This window comes from Aethalodelphis obliquidens, unplaced genomic scaffold (genome assembly GCF_003676395.1).
Source record: "Aethalodelphis obliquidens isolate GAN/ISIS:26980383/991018 unplaced genomic scaffold, ASM367639v1 scaffold7, whole genome shotgun sequence".
In the NCBI taxonomy this organism is placed as follows: domain Eukaryota; kingdom Metazoa; phylum Chordata; class Mammalia; order Artiodactyla; family Delphinidae; genus Aethalodelphis; species Aethalodelphis obliquidens.
In genome coordinates this window covers 48808408-48824077 of record NW_020837951.1, presented here as the reverse complement: position 1 = coordinate 48824077, position 15670 = coordinate 48808408, and the positions used below count along the sequence as shown (strand labels likewise).

General features: G+C 38.5%; 1 protein-coding gene across 2 annotated transcripts in view; it reads left to right on the top strand.

Moving 5' to 3' along the window:
• The window catches only part of MAMDC2 (MAM domain containing 2), a 189251-nt gene that overhangs the window by 155509 nt on the left and 18072 nt on the right, over positions 1-15670 (top strand). The window lies entirely within an intron of this gene.

Below are 15670 nucleotides of genomic sequence, written 5' to 3'. Positions count from 1 at the left end.
AATGTCAGTGATAAAAATACTCCCTAAAGAATAGACCTTGGGGCTTCCCTGGTGGTGCAGTGGTTGAGAGTCCGCCTGCCGATGCAGGGGACACGGGTTCGTGCCCCGGTCCGGGAACATCCCACATGCCGCGGAGCGGCTGGGCCCATGAGCCATGGCCGCTGAGCCTGCGCGTCCGGAGCCTGTGTTCCACAACGGGAGAGGCCACAACAGTGAGAGGCCCGCGTACCGCAAAAAAAAAAAACAAACAAACAAAGAATAGACCTTTCTCACTGATCCTCTCAATTTTACTTGGTATACCAATTGGATAACAGCACATCATTTGGCCCAGAAAAAAAGAACTATCCCTGATACTAAGATTATAGAGATATTTCCTGAAGGGTCCTTACAGAGAGTTGCATAGTGCTGTTTCTTATGGTCTACCTCAAGATAAGTCTAGGGAATAACACCACAGAGCAACCTATAGCATAACCTATTTGTTGAATTGGCTTAATTTGGTAGGGTGCAATCAGGAACAGCTTTGTTTTTTCTTTCCAACACTCTCTTCAAACATACCCTAGAGAATTCTCCCTTCCCCACCCCTTGGCAGATCCCATAGCTTCTCAGTCTGGTTGAGGTATAGGAGCCGCCACACATTCAGGTATGTTAAAAAGTCCAATTCAAATTAAAACTTCAGTTTCTCATTCAAGCAAATCATCTTTCTCCCTCAGCATGGGCCTGATTCATAGTTTGGAGATGATAAAAGGGAAGACTCTCTGTGCTTAAACTGTGTTTATCTTCCTCCTCTGCCCCTCATCTTCATGATCATTTAGTCAGGGTGAGTGGAGGAGGGATTAAAAGAAAATAACTTTTAAAATGTTTGGTGCTATTTCAAATTCTTTCTTGGATATTGAATACCTTCTGTTATGACAGATATCTAAATACTGGCTCTTTGGAGACGGTATCTAAATACTGCCCCTTTTGCATCTTACCATTTTTGGCACTGTACTCTCTGGCTTATCTCCTATGGCTACCCCCTCTTCCCCTAGCGCTTGCACTACAGAGGTACAACCCACACAGATTTTCTGCATACGTTCCTCCTGACAGTTTTGACTTGGGTCCTTCTGAGAGCCTTTGGTTCCAGCCACCTTCCCAGTGAGTATCGATTTGGCCTCGGATCCTAAACGCACCTTTGCCTGACTAAGAAGAAGATGTGCAGCTTGGTCCTCCCACTGACCTCTCTTTCCCTCCTGTTGCTTCGGAGAGTCTGGGACAGTGTTGCATCAGTTAGGGATGCTGTTGAAGAGATTCAGCCTTGGTTCGACCAGGTTCCAGCACTGAGTAGAAGATTCTAAGAGAGCTCTAAGAGTGTGTGAGACTGTATCTGGAAAGACAAGGAAGTTAAAAAAGATGACAAAAAAGACTTGTATATGTTAGGACTATTTTGGTTGGGAACAGTTTGTTACCCTTTGTAACAGAAAGAAAGGCCATTTCAGGGCCGACTTCAGGCATAGCTTGATGTAGGGGATAAAACTATGTCACTGGGATCAGTCTCTCTCTCCATCTCTCTGCTCTGGTTTTTCAGAGTTGGCTCCAATCTCAGACAGGCTGTCCTCTCATGGTAGCAAGAAGCTACCGCAGCTGCAGCCTCATGGCCTTTCAACACTGAATCTAGTGAAAAGAGATAACTCAAACAAACAAACAAAAAATGAGTCTCATTAGCTCTGATTGGCAGTGTATTGAGGGCAGAGTACTATCAAATTCCCGTTTGAATCCCCACAGGGCTTACTATTGTACCTTACACACTACAGAGGCTCAAAAATGTCCATGGAGTGAATAAATGAACCTACAAGCCTTCATTGATGTATATAAGAATAACTAACCATTTAGTTAGCAAGACCCCTAGAAAATGTTATAATGGGGAGAAACTAAATTACAAGAGGAGTAGAGAAAGATCAAGAATAAGTCAGCTTTATTTCGAGTCCATTGTATTCACGATGTTGTCTGTATGTATGATTTTCTCGGGGAGGGAGTTGATAGTTTTCTTCCATTTCTCAGGAACACCAAGAAGGCTAGCAACAACAGATCTGAGAAGAGGGCCATGCTGTGGTGGACGACCACAAGGGAATCCTCTGGGTAACAGGCCGTGCCATGTCTTAGACACGGAAGAGAGGACAAAACAAAAATAGTGAGCAGTGGAGAGAGGGAGTCTCTGAAAAGGGCAAGGAGGGTCACCAGGCCTGGTTATAACAGACCCATGAACTATGGTATCAAGGCTCCCCACTCACTAGGTATGAGACCTTGAGAAAGTTACTTAAAATCTCTAAGTCTCAGTGATGCCATCTAGAAAATGAGAATAATTATAGCTACTTATCTGTTTGCTTACTTCAGAGGTTGAGTTTAAACTTGTTTAACTTGTAGATGACATTCTACCTCCTCCCCATACACAAAATCTATGAAAGTCTTACAAAAGCGCATGCAGTAGAAATTCCATTACTCATCATTTTGCTCCTTTATTTACGTTGTTCCTGGTTTAAGGGCACATGTTAGTTAACTTGGTGTGGTTTTGTTTAAAGAAAATGATATGATTGTGTTTGCATTGTCTCTTTGAAAACTTCGAAGAATGTTTCACCTGGCTGGGGTGAAACTTCATAAGAAAAATTGCAATGCAAAAACTTCTTAGTGTGTTCAATACTTATTCCAAGAAAATAATTGACACAGTGTACAACACAGAGAATTCTGTTTTTGTATTTTTTTTTTCCCAGTAAATTGCTTCTAGGATTTGCCTTCTTCTCCATCCTTCATTTCACCTGTTTCAATGCAAACTTCCTAAAGGTTCTCAAGACACCTTTCAATTTTCTAACCATATAAAATTTTTTACAGATTGTATCTTTTTATTCCTATGTACAACAATGCAGAGGGGTAGCAAATTTTGCTATGTGGTGCCCAGGATACCTACAGATATAGCACTGGAATTTTATGTCTTGGTTTTGTTCTTTAAGTTACTTTAACAGTTATTCTTCTGGGGAAATAGTAATATCTAGTGATCATTTATGGAGCGTTTACCACATGCAGGCACTGTGCTGGGACCTTTATATCCTTAGTCAGTTTGAGATGCTATAACAAAAATACCATAGACTGAGAGGCTTAAATAACAACATTTATTTCTCACAGTTCTGAAGGCTGAGAGGTTCAAGATCAAGGTGCTGGCAGATTCGGAGTCTGGTGAGGGCCCACCTCCTGGTTCATGGACAGCAGTCTTCTTGCTGTGTCCTCACATGGCAGAAGAGGCAAGGGAGCTCTCTGAGGACTCTTATAAGGGCACTAATCCCATCTATGAGAGCTTGGCCCTCATGACCTAATCACCTCCCAAAGATCCTACCTCCAATTACCTCCAATTACCATCATATTGGGGATTAGGATCTCAACATATAAATTTCAATAAATAAACATTCAGTTGATAACACATCCTTACCACAACTTGTAAAGTATGTGAAAGTACCCATTTTTCATATGAGAAAACTGAAGGTTGGAGAAGTGCCTTTCCAGGGCCACACAGCAACAAGTGGTAGAGCAGGGACTGAATCTCAGGAATATTGGGCTCTAATGTCCACATTCTTTCCGCACTGCCTCACCACCAGAGTTTACTACATGATAGTAAGAGACCACACATGACCTGGGACAGTTGTGACAGCTTATACGTGAAAAGCACAATTCTTCACTTAGCAGTGTAATCTCAACCCTATTACCCTTCGCACCAAAGAGGGGTGTCTGCTCTTGGAAAGGATATATTCAAACTGATGGTAGTTTTAGACATCCACTGAAATGTATCCAGCAGAAAGTATCTAAATTTTTTCTGACCTGTTTCTAGTGTCAGTGAACAAATATTGTCAGTTTAACTCCAGGACTGCAGCTCACACACCCACTGTGTATCCTAAACCTTCAAAGGGTGGCTTCCCCTTTTCCTGGCCTCTAATGGCCTAATGTGGGCTGATATATTGTCTCTCAGATAACAGTATGACAAGGATCACCCATTCAAAAATTAAAGCATAAGCAATTAAAGGCCCTTTTAAAACAATTGTTTATTTGTTAAAACCACCAGTGTCATAAGCTACATGTGCATAATGTAAGATGAAACATCTTAGGACTGGGGGCAACCATAAATGTTATTTAGTGTAGGCTCTCTACGATCTTGATTTATTCCATATTTTCTGAGGACCCACTATGCATTAGGCCGCAGAACTATAATTGCTGTGGAATTACAATAAGTAAGGTAATAACAGTTAAATTCTAGAGATGATGGAACCACGCAGAGAAGAACAGTTAGCTCTCCTTGGGAGCATCTTAAAGAATGAGTGGGAATTCATCAAGAAGAACATCAGGGAGTAGGGAAGCATTTCAGGATGAGGGAATGACAGGTGCAAAGCATGGAGCCATTAAGCAGTATGGCAGCTTCAGGGAACTGCAAGTGATTCTACCTGGCTGCCTTGTAGAATACTGTCAGAATTCCCAAGATAGTGAAGTATGAGATATAGGCTTGTATGCAGGTAGTACATTTGGAGATGTGATCCCAAGGAGTACAAGTGTGGGGCAAAGGCATCAAAGCAGGGAAAGAGGGAGAGCTGATACGAGGATGCATCCCTGACTTGGCCACTGCTATGACCATCTGGCTGCTTGATCTGGGGGGAACAGCTGAGAAACCATGTTGAAGTATGTCCCAGAGCCATCACCCAGGGGAAGAAAGGGAGAAGCATTTGTCCACAGGTTCCCTTCCTGCACTGGCCAGGGATAACTGTCCATTCAGCATTGGCTACTCTCTCTTCCCTTATTTCTAGGTTACATTTGCATGGGTGCTGAGTGATTCTGCCGAGGGCCAAGCCCAAAATGACTGCACAAAACTTAGCATCAAATATAGGAAGTAACAGGCAGTTGGCATGGGCCCAAGACAAGGCATCTATCAGGTGCATCTGAGTGAAACTGTTTAAAGACTGTGTAGAATTAGTTGTAGTAATAGTGACTAGAATAAGAGACCAGTGAGACAGAAAATCTGTAGTAGTGAACAGAAGCATCTCATATGGCCACATCTAGGAAAGTGGTGGGAGATGACAGTGGACAGTCAGATGAGAACCAGATCACCAAGGGCCTCGTCTACATGCTAAGGAATTTGCATATTCACTCTTTGTAGAAAAAGCATTCATTGAAAAGCTTTAAGTGGACCATTTTAGTGGTCCCAAAGCAAAATGATGAAGCTTTACTTGATAGTTTTCCCAATAGACATCATACTAGGCACCACTTTCTTAGCCATCCTGCTTAGGGGCTTTACATCTAACACTATCCTCGACATCTGTCTAAGTCATCACAAAGGTCTGGGAAAATGAGAAGCAGTTCGATCTCAGAAAAGGCTTGAAACCCTTCTCTAGTGGCTCTCTCATAAAGATGAGGGTAGACAGAGGCAAATTGGGTATGAGAGCCAGGACTCAAACACAGTTCTCTTGATTCCACCTTCATCTCAGGTGATACGTAAGGTGAGGTCTTGGCCATTTATATTCAGATCAGCTTGAAAAGAAACAGGCCAATACCATGAATGAATGACTTTTGTTGAATGTTGTACAATATGAAAGAGTATCAGCTTCATAAATCAGAGACCAGGTGTCAAAAACATTATAAGAAAAAGGATTATCACATCTAACTCCTTTATTAGGATTAGAATTGGTTCTATATCAGGTAGCTTTTAGTGTATAGCAAACACCCCAAAGCTTAGTGGCTTAAGATAATAACCACTTATTTCACTCACTATTCTGCAAGGTGGCAATTTGATCTGGGCTGAGCTGGGCAGTTCAGTTCTTGGTTGGACTCATTCATGCATCTGAAGCCATCTGCCAGGTTAGTGAGGAGCTGGCTAGTTTAGGGGGGCCTCAACTGGGATAACTTGTTCTGCTAGCTCAGATTCAAAGAGTGAGGAAATGGACTCTATCTCTTGATGGGAGGAGCTACTGGATATAGGGAAGGAATAATTATGGCTATTTTTGCAAACAATCTACCATAGATTATATCAGCCTTCAAAATGGTCCCTCCTGAACGGGTTATTATTGTGGAATCTTGTAAAGTCACTTGCATTGATGGTAGAAGTGCTAAATTTAGCAAGTAAAAGTACGTGACACCCAGTTAAATGTGAATTTCAGATAAACAATGAATAATATTTAGTAGAAGTATATCCAGATTTTGGACATAGTTTTGAGTGCAAGTCATGGAAACAAAGAACATTAAAACCAGAAAGGACCTTAGAAAACACATGGCCCGGAGGTTGCAAATTCAGATACAGTCGTGTGTTAGGAAACCATGTCTTTAGCAGGAGGGCTGTTACGTACCAGAGTGCGGTGGGGACTGTGGTTTGCTGAGGTATGTGCATCATCTAAAGGTACTCAAAATCAAGTTTTAAAATTATTGTGATACCTAGATAAGTATCTGCAACCAAGTTTAGCTCAGATGCTCCCAGGTTTTACCTCCTAACTGAGGTTATTTGATTCAACAAGCTGACATAGTTAAAGGGGGGTCTAGGACTGGAACCAGACGATCATGACACCCAGTTCTGCACTCTTTTCCTACACTGAGATGCTTTTCCTTTAGCCTTACTTTGACAACTACTCAGTATTAGTTTAGAACTTGGGTTGTAATCCAGGACCCCTAAATACCCAGCCAGGGATCTCCTAGATACTGCTAGAAAAGTACATTGCTCTTCATTATTTTAAAGTAAAATACTTACTGAAGTATAACATGTACATAGAAAAGTGCTGCAAATTTCCCTCTAAATGCAGTTTTAGCTGTAACCCACATGTTTTAATAAGTTGTGTTTTCCCTCTCATTCAGTTCAAAGTATTTTCTCATTTCCATTTTGCTTTTTTCTTTTATGCATAGGTTATTTATAAGTGTATTGCTTAATTTCTAAATATTTGGGAATTTTCTAGTTACTGTTTTTAACTTGTTTCTAGATAATCCGACTATGCTCAGAGAACATACCCTTAATGATTTCAATCCTTTGCAATTTGTTGAAATGCCCAAAAAAGAGTCAATTTAGGTAAATGTTCTATGTGTGTTAGAAAATAATGTATATTTTGTTGTTGTTGTATGAAGTGGTCTGTATATGTTGACTGAATCAAGCTTGTAATCCTGTTCCTATTTTCTATATTTTTACTGATTTTTATCTGTTCAGTTGAGAGGTGTATTAGTTTCCTATTATGATTGTGAATTTATTTCTCCTTTCAGTTCTATCAATTCTTGCTTGTATATATTTTGAACCTATGTTATTAGGCATATAGAAACTGTATTTTTTAAGCCCCGAAAGATATGACTGGTTTGGTTGCTTCTATATTTATTCACATATTTCTCCATTCCATTAGTATTCATTCCTTCCTGCATTTCCATGTTTCTCTCTTGAATTTTTTATTTTTTTTTTTTTTTAGGAAATATTTCTCTTCTGCCAGAAGTATTTTCTTCTGCATCTAGTGTTTTGTTTGGTTTTGGTTTTGGTTTGGGGTTGTGTGTGTGTGTGTGTGTGTGTGTGTAAGTCCACTGCTAATGAATTCTCTCAGTTTTTGTTTGTCTGAGAATGTCTTTATTTTTCCTTTACATTTGAAGGATGTTTTTGCTGAGAATAGAATTCTAAGTTGACAATCATTTTTTTAATCAGACCTTTAAAGATGTCATTCAGTTGTCTTCTGGCTTCCATCATTTCTATTGAGTCAGTTTTCAGTCATATAGTTGTTCCTTTGAAAGGGTACTTTTATTCTCTGGATGCTTTTAATATTTTCTTCTCATGTTTTGTTTCCAGCATTTTAAACTGATTTGCATGTGTGTAGTCTTCTTGGTAGTTATTCTGTTTGGGGTTCATTAAACTTCCTTAATCTTTATGTTGAGTTTTCAAAAATGCTTGACCTTTATCTTGTCAAATATTGCTTCTGCCCCACTTTATCTCCTCTCTTCCTGAGATTCCAATTACATGTACATTAAAAGATCTCACCATGTATTATATATCCTTTATGCTCTTTTACAAAGATTTTCTTTCTTTTTGTTCTCCTTTCTTCAGCTTGGATATTTTCTATTGACCTATTTTTTTTTTAGTTTGCAAGTCTTTTTTGCTATGTCCAGTATGCTGTTAAATTCAATGATTGATTACTTAATTTTAGTAATTCTATTTTTCAGTTACAAAATTTCCATTTTTTTTACTATTAGCTTTATTAAGATAGAATACACACACTATACAATTCACTCTTTTAAAGTATACAATTCTGTGGTGCTTAGCATATTCGCAAAGTTGTGCAATCACCACTATCTAATTCCAGAATATCATTATCACCTCAGAAAAGAACCTTGTATACATTAGCACTCACTCCCATTCCCTCCCCAACTCTTGCCACCCCCATCCCTAGATAATTACTAATCTACTTTCTGTCCCTATGTATTTGCCTATTCTGGATCTTTAATATAAATGCAATTATACAACATGTAGTTTTTTGATTGGCTTCTTTCACTTAGCATAATGTCTTCAGGGTTCATCCTAGTAGCATGAATCAGCACTTTGGTTTTATTGTGATTATATTCCAATGCATGTAAATACCACATTTTGTTTATCCATTATTTAGCTGATGAACATTTTGTTTATTTCTACTTTTTGGCTATTATGAATAATGATGCTACGGTATTTGCGTACAGGATTTTGTGTGAATATAAGTTTTCATTTCTTTTGGTTGTGTTGGGTCATATGGTAACTTTATATTTAAACGTTGAGGAATTGCCAGACTATTTTGCAAAGTGACTGCACAATTTTACATTTCCACAAGCAGTGTGTGAAGGTTTCTCCTTCACACATATTTCTCCATATACTTATCATACTTGTTGGTTTCTGGTTTTGATTATACCCATCTTAATGGATATGAGGTGGTATCTCATTGTTTAATGTCTGTTTTGTCAAATATTACTATAGCCACTCCATTTCTATTTTAGGTACTGTGAGTGACATATCTTTTTCCAACCTTTCACTTTCAACTTATTTGTGTCTTTTTTTTTTTTTTTTTTTTTGTGGTACACGGGCCTCTCACTGTTGTAGCCTCTCCCGTTGTGGAGCACAGGCTCCGGATGCACAGGCTCAGCGGCCATGGCTCACGAGCCCAGCTGCTCTGCGGCATGTGGGATCCTCCCGGACCAGAGCACAAACCCTTGTCCCCTGCATCAGCAGGTGGACCCTCAACCACTGCGCCACCAGGGAAGCCCCTTATTTGTATCTTTGAATCTAATGTGTGTCTCTTGGAGGTAGCATATAATTGAATCTTTTGAAATCCATTTTACCCATCTCTACTTTTTGATTAGAGTGTTTAGTACATTTACATTTAATGTGATTACTAATAAGGCAGAATTTATGTCTGCCTTTTTTCTATTTGTTTTCTGTATTGTATGTATTATAGGGGTTTCTTTATTCCTTTATTCCTCTATTACTGCCTTCTTTTGTGTTTAATAGATATTTTCTAAGATAACATTTTAATCTCCTTATTGTTTGTTTTACTATATATTTTAAAAGTTATTTTCTTAGTATTGCCCTAAAGATTAACATTAACATCTTAAGACAATCTAGTTTATATTTAATATTGACTTAATTTTTTCATGGTATACAAAACCTCCTCCTTCCTTTCTACTATGATTGTCATGTACATGATAACTTTTACATTATAAGCCCATAGACATGATTTTTAAGTTATTGCCTTATGCAGTTGTCTTTTAAATCAGATATTTTAAAAAGAGAAACAAAAATACATTTATTCTGTCTTTTATATATACCTATATAGTTACCTTTATCAGTGCTCTTTCTTTCTTCATGTGGATTGAGTTATTGTCTAGTGTCCTTTCATTTCAGCTTGAAGGATTCCTTTTAGTAGCTAGTGATGAATTCAGTATTTGTCTGGGAATGTCTTAAATTCTCCTTTGCTTTTAAAGGATACTTTTTCTTGATTTAGAATTCTTGGTTTTCTTTCAACACTTTTGAATTATGTCATCTCACTGCTTTCTGGTCTCATGTTTTCTGAGGAGGAGTCAGATGTTAATCTTATTGAGGATCCCTTGTACATGATGAGTTACTTGAGTCACTTTTCTCTTGCTTTCAAAGTTTTCTTTGTCTTTGTCTTTTAGCAGTTAACTGTGATTTTTCTAGGTGTATGTCTCCTTGAGTTTATCCACTTAAAGTTGTTTGACCTTCTTGGGTGTGTAGATTAATATTTTTCATCAGGTTTGGAATATTTTTGGCCAGTATATTTTTAAAATGTTCTTTTTGCCCCTTCCTCTCTTTCCTTCCTTCTGAGACTCCCATTGTGCATATGGTAATACACTTGATGCTGTCCCACCAACCTCTGAAGCTCTGTTCATTTTTCTTCATTCCTTTTCCTTTGTTCATCAGATTGGATAATCTCAGTTTACCTGTCTTTGAGTTTACTGCTTCTTTCATCTGCTAGTTCCAATCTGTTGTTGAGCCTCTCTTGTGAATGTTTCATTTCAGTTATTGTGCTTTTCAAACCCATAATTCCTAGTTGGTTTTCTGTAAATTGTCTTTTTAATGATACTCTCTATTTGGTGAGACATCACTCCCATACTTTCTTTAATTCTTCAGGCAGAGTTTCTTTTAATTCCTTGCACATATGTATAATAGCTGACTTAAAGTCTTTGTCTAGTAAGTTCAATTATAGGCTTCCTTAGAGACAGTTTCTATTGACAGCTTTTTATCTTGTGTATGAGCCACAGTTTCCTGTTCCTTTGTGTGTCTCATAATTTTTGTTAAAAACTGGTTATTTTTAATACTACAATGTGACAGCTTCCCTTCCTCCCAACATTTTGTTGTTGTTGTTGTTCCTGCTACTTGTTTGTTTAGTGACTTTCCTGAACTAATTATATAGAGTCTTTATTCTTTGTTGTGTGTGGCCACTGAAAAATATGCTCAGCTTAACCATCAACTAACGACTGAAGAGAGATTTTTCTTAAATGACTTGAACCAATACATCTCCCAGCACTTGCAAAAGTGCTCTGTGTTTGTATTGGGGCATGGTTTCAATGCTCAAGTAGACAATTTACATCTCTGCTAGCCTTCACTTTTTTCTTTTTCGGAGACTCAAAGTCAGCCAGGTTAGGACCTTCTCAGTTCTCTCCTGGGTATGTGTATATCTCTGCACATGTACATCATTTTCTAGATTGACAAGAATATTTTGGAGTTTTGCAAAGTCCCCCACAGACATATCATTCCCTAATTTTTTCCTGAAAAATTTTTTGTCAGCCTTTTGTTAGCTTCCATTGTTAATAGCACCTTAGGCAATTGCAATGTTAAACAATTGTTTGATTGTTCTTGGCAAATGCCCGTGAGATAAGGCTGTTCATACAGAATAAGGTTTACCTCAGTTAGGTTAAATAAAGACAAGGTGTGGGAATGAAACTTGCCAAGCAAGTCAAGTAATGACAGTTTTCTGTATGTATGTATGTATGTATGTGTGAATATTTATCTATATAGTATATAGATATATAGATATGGCACTGGAATGCTGTTCAGGCATAAAAAGGAATGAAATCTTGCCATTTGCAACAACGTGGGTGGACCTTGATTGCATTTTGCAAAGTGAAATAAGTTAGAGAAAGAGAGACAAATGCCATATATGCTCACTTATATGTGGAATCTAAAAACAAAACAAAACACCAAATTCATAGATATATAGATAGATTGATGTTTGCCAGAGGTAGGGTGTGGGGGGTGGGTGAAATGGGTGAAGTGGTCAAAAGGTATCAACTTCCAGCTATAAAATAAAGTCATGGGTATGTAATGTACAGTATGGTGACTATAGTTAGTAACACTGTATTGCATGTTTGAAAGTTGTTAAGAGAATCGGTCTTAAAAGTCCTCATCACAAAACACACATACATAATTTGTAACTGTGTGTGGTGATGGATGTTAACTAGACTTGCTGGAGTGATCATTTTTAAATATATACAAATATCAAACCATTATGTTGTACACCTGAAACTAATATAATGTTTATTTACAATTGTATCTCAATTTTAAAAAAAGGAAAAAAAGAATTTGGGTAGTCTTAGTCTTGGGAAGGCAGAGGAGAGGAAGGGTATTGCTTTGCTAAATGTGGATAACTTTAAATGTTTTGCCTTATCTTTTCAATCTATCCTCTATTGTTGAGGCCAGTAAGGGAATGTAAAACCTCAAAATGAAATTTTAAACAGCATTTCCAATGGAGTAAAAAAGACTTTGTTGCATAGTCGTGACTTCGCTCACCATTTCCTTGGAGGAAGGACTACTGGCTGCTCTATTTCTGAAGAGGAGAGAGTAGAAGGTACACAGCAGAGTCCAGAAGAAATTCCATCCTGGCGGATGAGAGACTCCCTCTTGCAAGAGCACCGGAATCACAACCAACTGCTGAACAATCATCGTCAGGGAGACACTGGAACTCACCAAAAAAGATACCCCACATCCAAAGACAAAGGAGAAGCAGCAATGAGACGGTAGGAGGGGTGCAATCACAATGAAATCAAATCCCATAACCACTGTGGGGGGGTGATTCACAAACTGGAGAATACTTATACCACAGAAGTCCACCCACTGGAGTGAAGGTTCTGAGCCCCACTGTCAGGCTTCCCAACCTGGGGGACCAGCAACAGGAGGAGGAATTCCTAGAGAATCAGACTTTGAAGGCTAGATGGATTTGATTGCAGGAATTTGGCAGGACTGAGAAAAACAGAGACTCCACTCTTGGAGGGCACACACAAAGTAGTGTTCACATCAGGACCCAAAGGAAGGAGCAGTGAACCCATAGGAGACTGAACCACACCTACCTGCTAGTGTTAGAGGGCCTCCTGCAGAAGTGGGAGGCAGCTGTGGCTCACCACGGGAACAAGGACACTGGCAGCAGAAGTTCTGGGAAGTACTCCTTGGTGGGAGCCCTCCCAGAGTCCGCCATTAGCCCCACCAAAGAGCCCGGTAGGCTCCAGTGCTGGGTTGCCTCAGGCCAAACAACCAACAGGAAGGGAACCCAGCCCCACCCATCATCAGACAAGCAGATTAAAGTTTTACTGAGCTCTGCCCACCGGAGCAACACCCAGCTCTATCCACCACCAGTCCCTCCCATCAGGAAGCTTGCACAAGCCTCTTAGATAGCCTCATCCACCAGAGGGCAGAAAGCAGAAACAAGAAGAAATACAATTCTGCAGCCTGTGGAACAAAAACCACATTCACAGAAAAATAGACAAAATGAAAAGGCAGAGGACTATGCACGAGATGAAGGAACAAGATAAAATCCCAGAAAAACAACTAAATGAAGCAGAGACAGGCAACCTTCCAGAAAAAGAATTCAGAATAATGATAGTGAAGATGATCCAGGACCTCGGAAAAAGAATGGAGGCAAGATCGAGAAGATGCAAGAAATGTTTAACAAACACCCAGAAGAATTAAAGAATAAAAAATCAGAGATGAACAGTACAATAACTGAAATGAAAAAAACACTAGAAGGAATCAATAGCAGAATAACTGAGGCAGAAGAATGGATAAGTGACCTGGAAGACAGAATGGTGGAATTCACTGCCATGGAACAGAATAAAGAAAAAAGAATGAAAAGAATTGAAGACAGCCTAAGAGACCTCTGGGACAACATTAAACGCAACAACATTTGCATTATAGGGGTCCCAGAAGGAGGAGAGAGAAAGAACCCGAGAAAATATTTGAAGAGATTATAATTGAAAACTTCCCTAACATGGAAAGGAAATAGCCACCAAGTCCAAGAAGCACAGAGAGTCCCAGGCAGTATAAACCCAAGGAGAAACATGCTGAGACACATAGTAAGCAAACTGACAAAAATTAAAGACAAAGAAAAATTATTGAAAGCAACAAGGGAAAAACGACAAATAATATACAAGGGAACTCCCATAAGGTTAACAGCTGATTTCCCAGCAGAAGCTCTACAAGCCAGAAGGCAGTGGGACAATATATTTAAAGTGATGAAAGGGAAAAACCTACAACCAGGATTACTCTACCTGGCAAGGATCTCATTCAGATTCAAGGGAGAAATCAAAAGCTTTACAGACAAGCAAAAGCTAAGAGAATTCAGCACCACCAAACCAGCTCTACAACAAGTGCTAACAGAACTTCTCTAAGTAGGAAACACAAGATAAAAAAAGGACCTACAAAAAGAAACACATAACAATTAAGAAAATGGTAATAGGAAAATACATATCCATAATTACCTTAAATGTGGATGGATTAAGTGCTCCAACCAAAAGACACAGGCTTGCTGAATGGATACAAAAATGAGACCCATATATATACTGTCTACAGAAGACCCACTTCAGACCTAGGGACACATACAGACTGAAAGTGAGGGGATGGAAAAAATATTCCATGCAAATGAAAATCAAAAGAAAGCTGGAGTAGCAAGACTCATATCAGACAAAATAGACATTAAAATAAAGAATGTTACCAGAGACAAGGATATTACATAATGATCAAGGGATAAATCCAAGAATAAAGATATAACAATTTATAAATATGTATGCACTCAACATAGGAGCAGCTGAATACGTAAGGCGAATGCTAACAGCTATGAAAGAGGAAATTGATAGTAACACAATAATAGGAACTTTAACACCTCACTTACACCAAGGGGCAGATCACCCAGACAGAAAATTAATAAGGAAACACAAGCTTTAAATGACACAAAAGACCAGATATAGATAATTGATATTTATAGGACATTCCATCCAAAAACAGCAGATTATACTTTCTTCTCAAGTGCACATGGAACATTCTCCAGGATAGATCACATCTTGGGTCACAAATCAAGCCTTGATAAATTTAAGAAAATTGAAATCATATCAAGCATCTTTTCCAACCACAATGCTATGAGATTAGAAATCAATTACAGGGGGAAAAAACGTAAAAAACACAAAGATATGGAGGCTAAACAATACATTACTAAATAACCAAGAGCTCACTGAAGAAGTCAAAGAGGAAACCAAAAAGTACCTAGAAACAAATGACAATGAAAACATGATGATCCAAAACCTATGGGATGCAGCAAAAACAGTTCTAAGAGGGAGGTTTATAGCAATACAATCCTACCTCAAGAAACAAGAAAAATCTCAAATAAATAATCTAACCTTACACCTAAAGGAACTACAGAAAGAAGTACAAACAAAACCCAAAGTTAGTAGAAGGAAAGAAATCATAAACATCAGAGCAGAAATAAATGAAATAGAAACAAAGAAAACAATGGCAAAGATCAATAAAACTAAAAGCTGGTTCTTTGAGAAGATAAACAAAATTGATAAACCTTAGCCAGACTCATCAAGAAAAAGAGGGAGAGTACTCAATAAAGTTAGAAATGAAAAAGGAGAAGTTAAAATGGACACTGCAGAAATACAAAGCATCGTGAAAGATTACTACAGGCAACTCTATGCCAATAAAATGGACAACCTGGAAGAAATGGACAAATTCTTAGAAAGGTATAAGGAAGAAATACCTTTTCCAAGGTATCTGGAAGACTGAACCAGGAAGAAATAGAAAATAGGAACAAACCAATCACAAGTAATGAAATTGAAACTGTGATTAAAAATCTTCCAACAAACAAAAGTCCAGGACCAGATGGCTTCACAGGTGAATTGTATC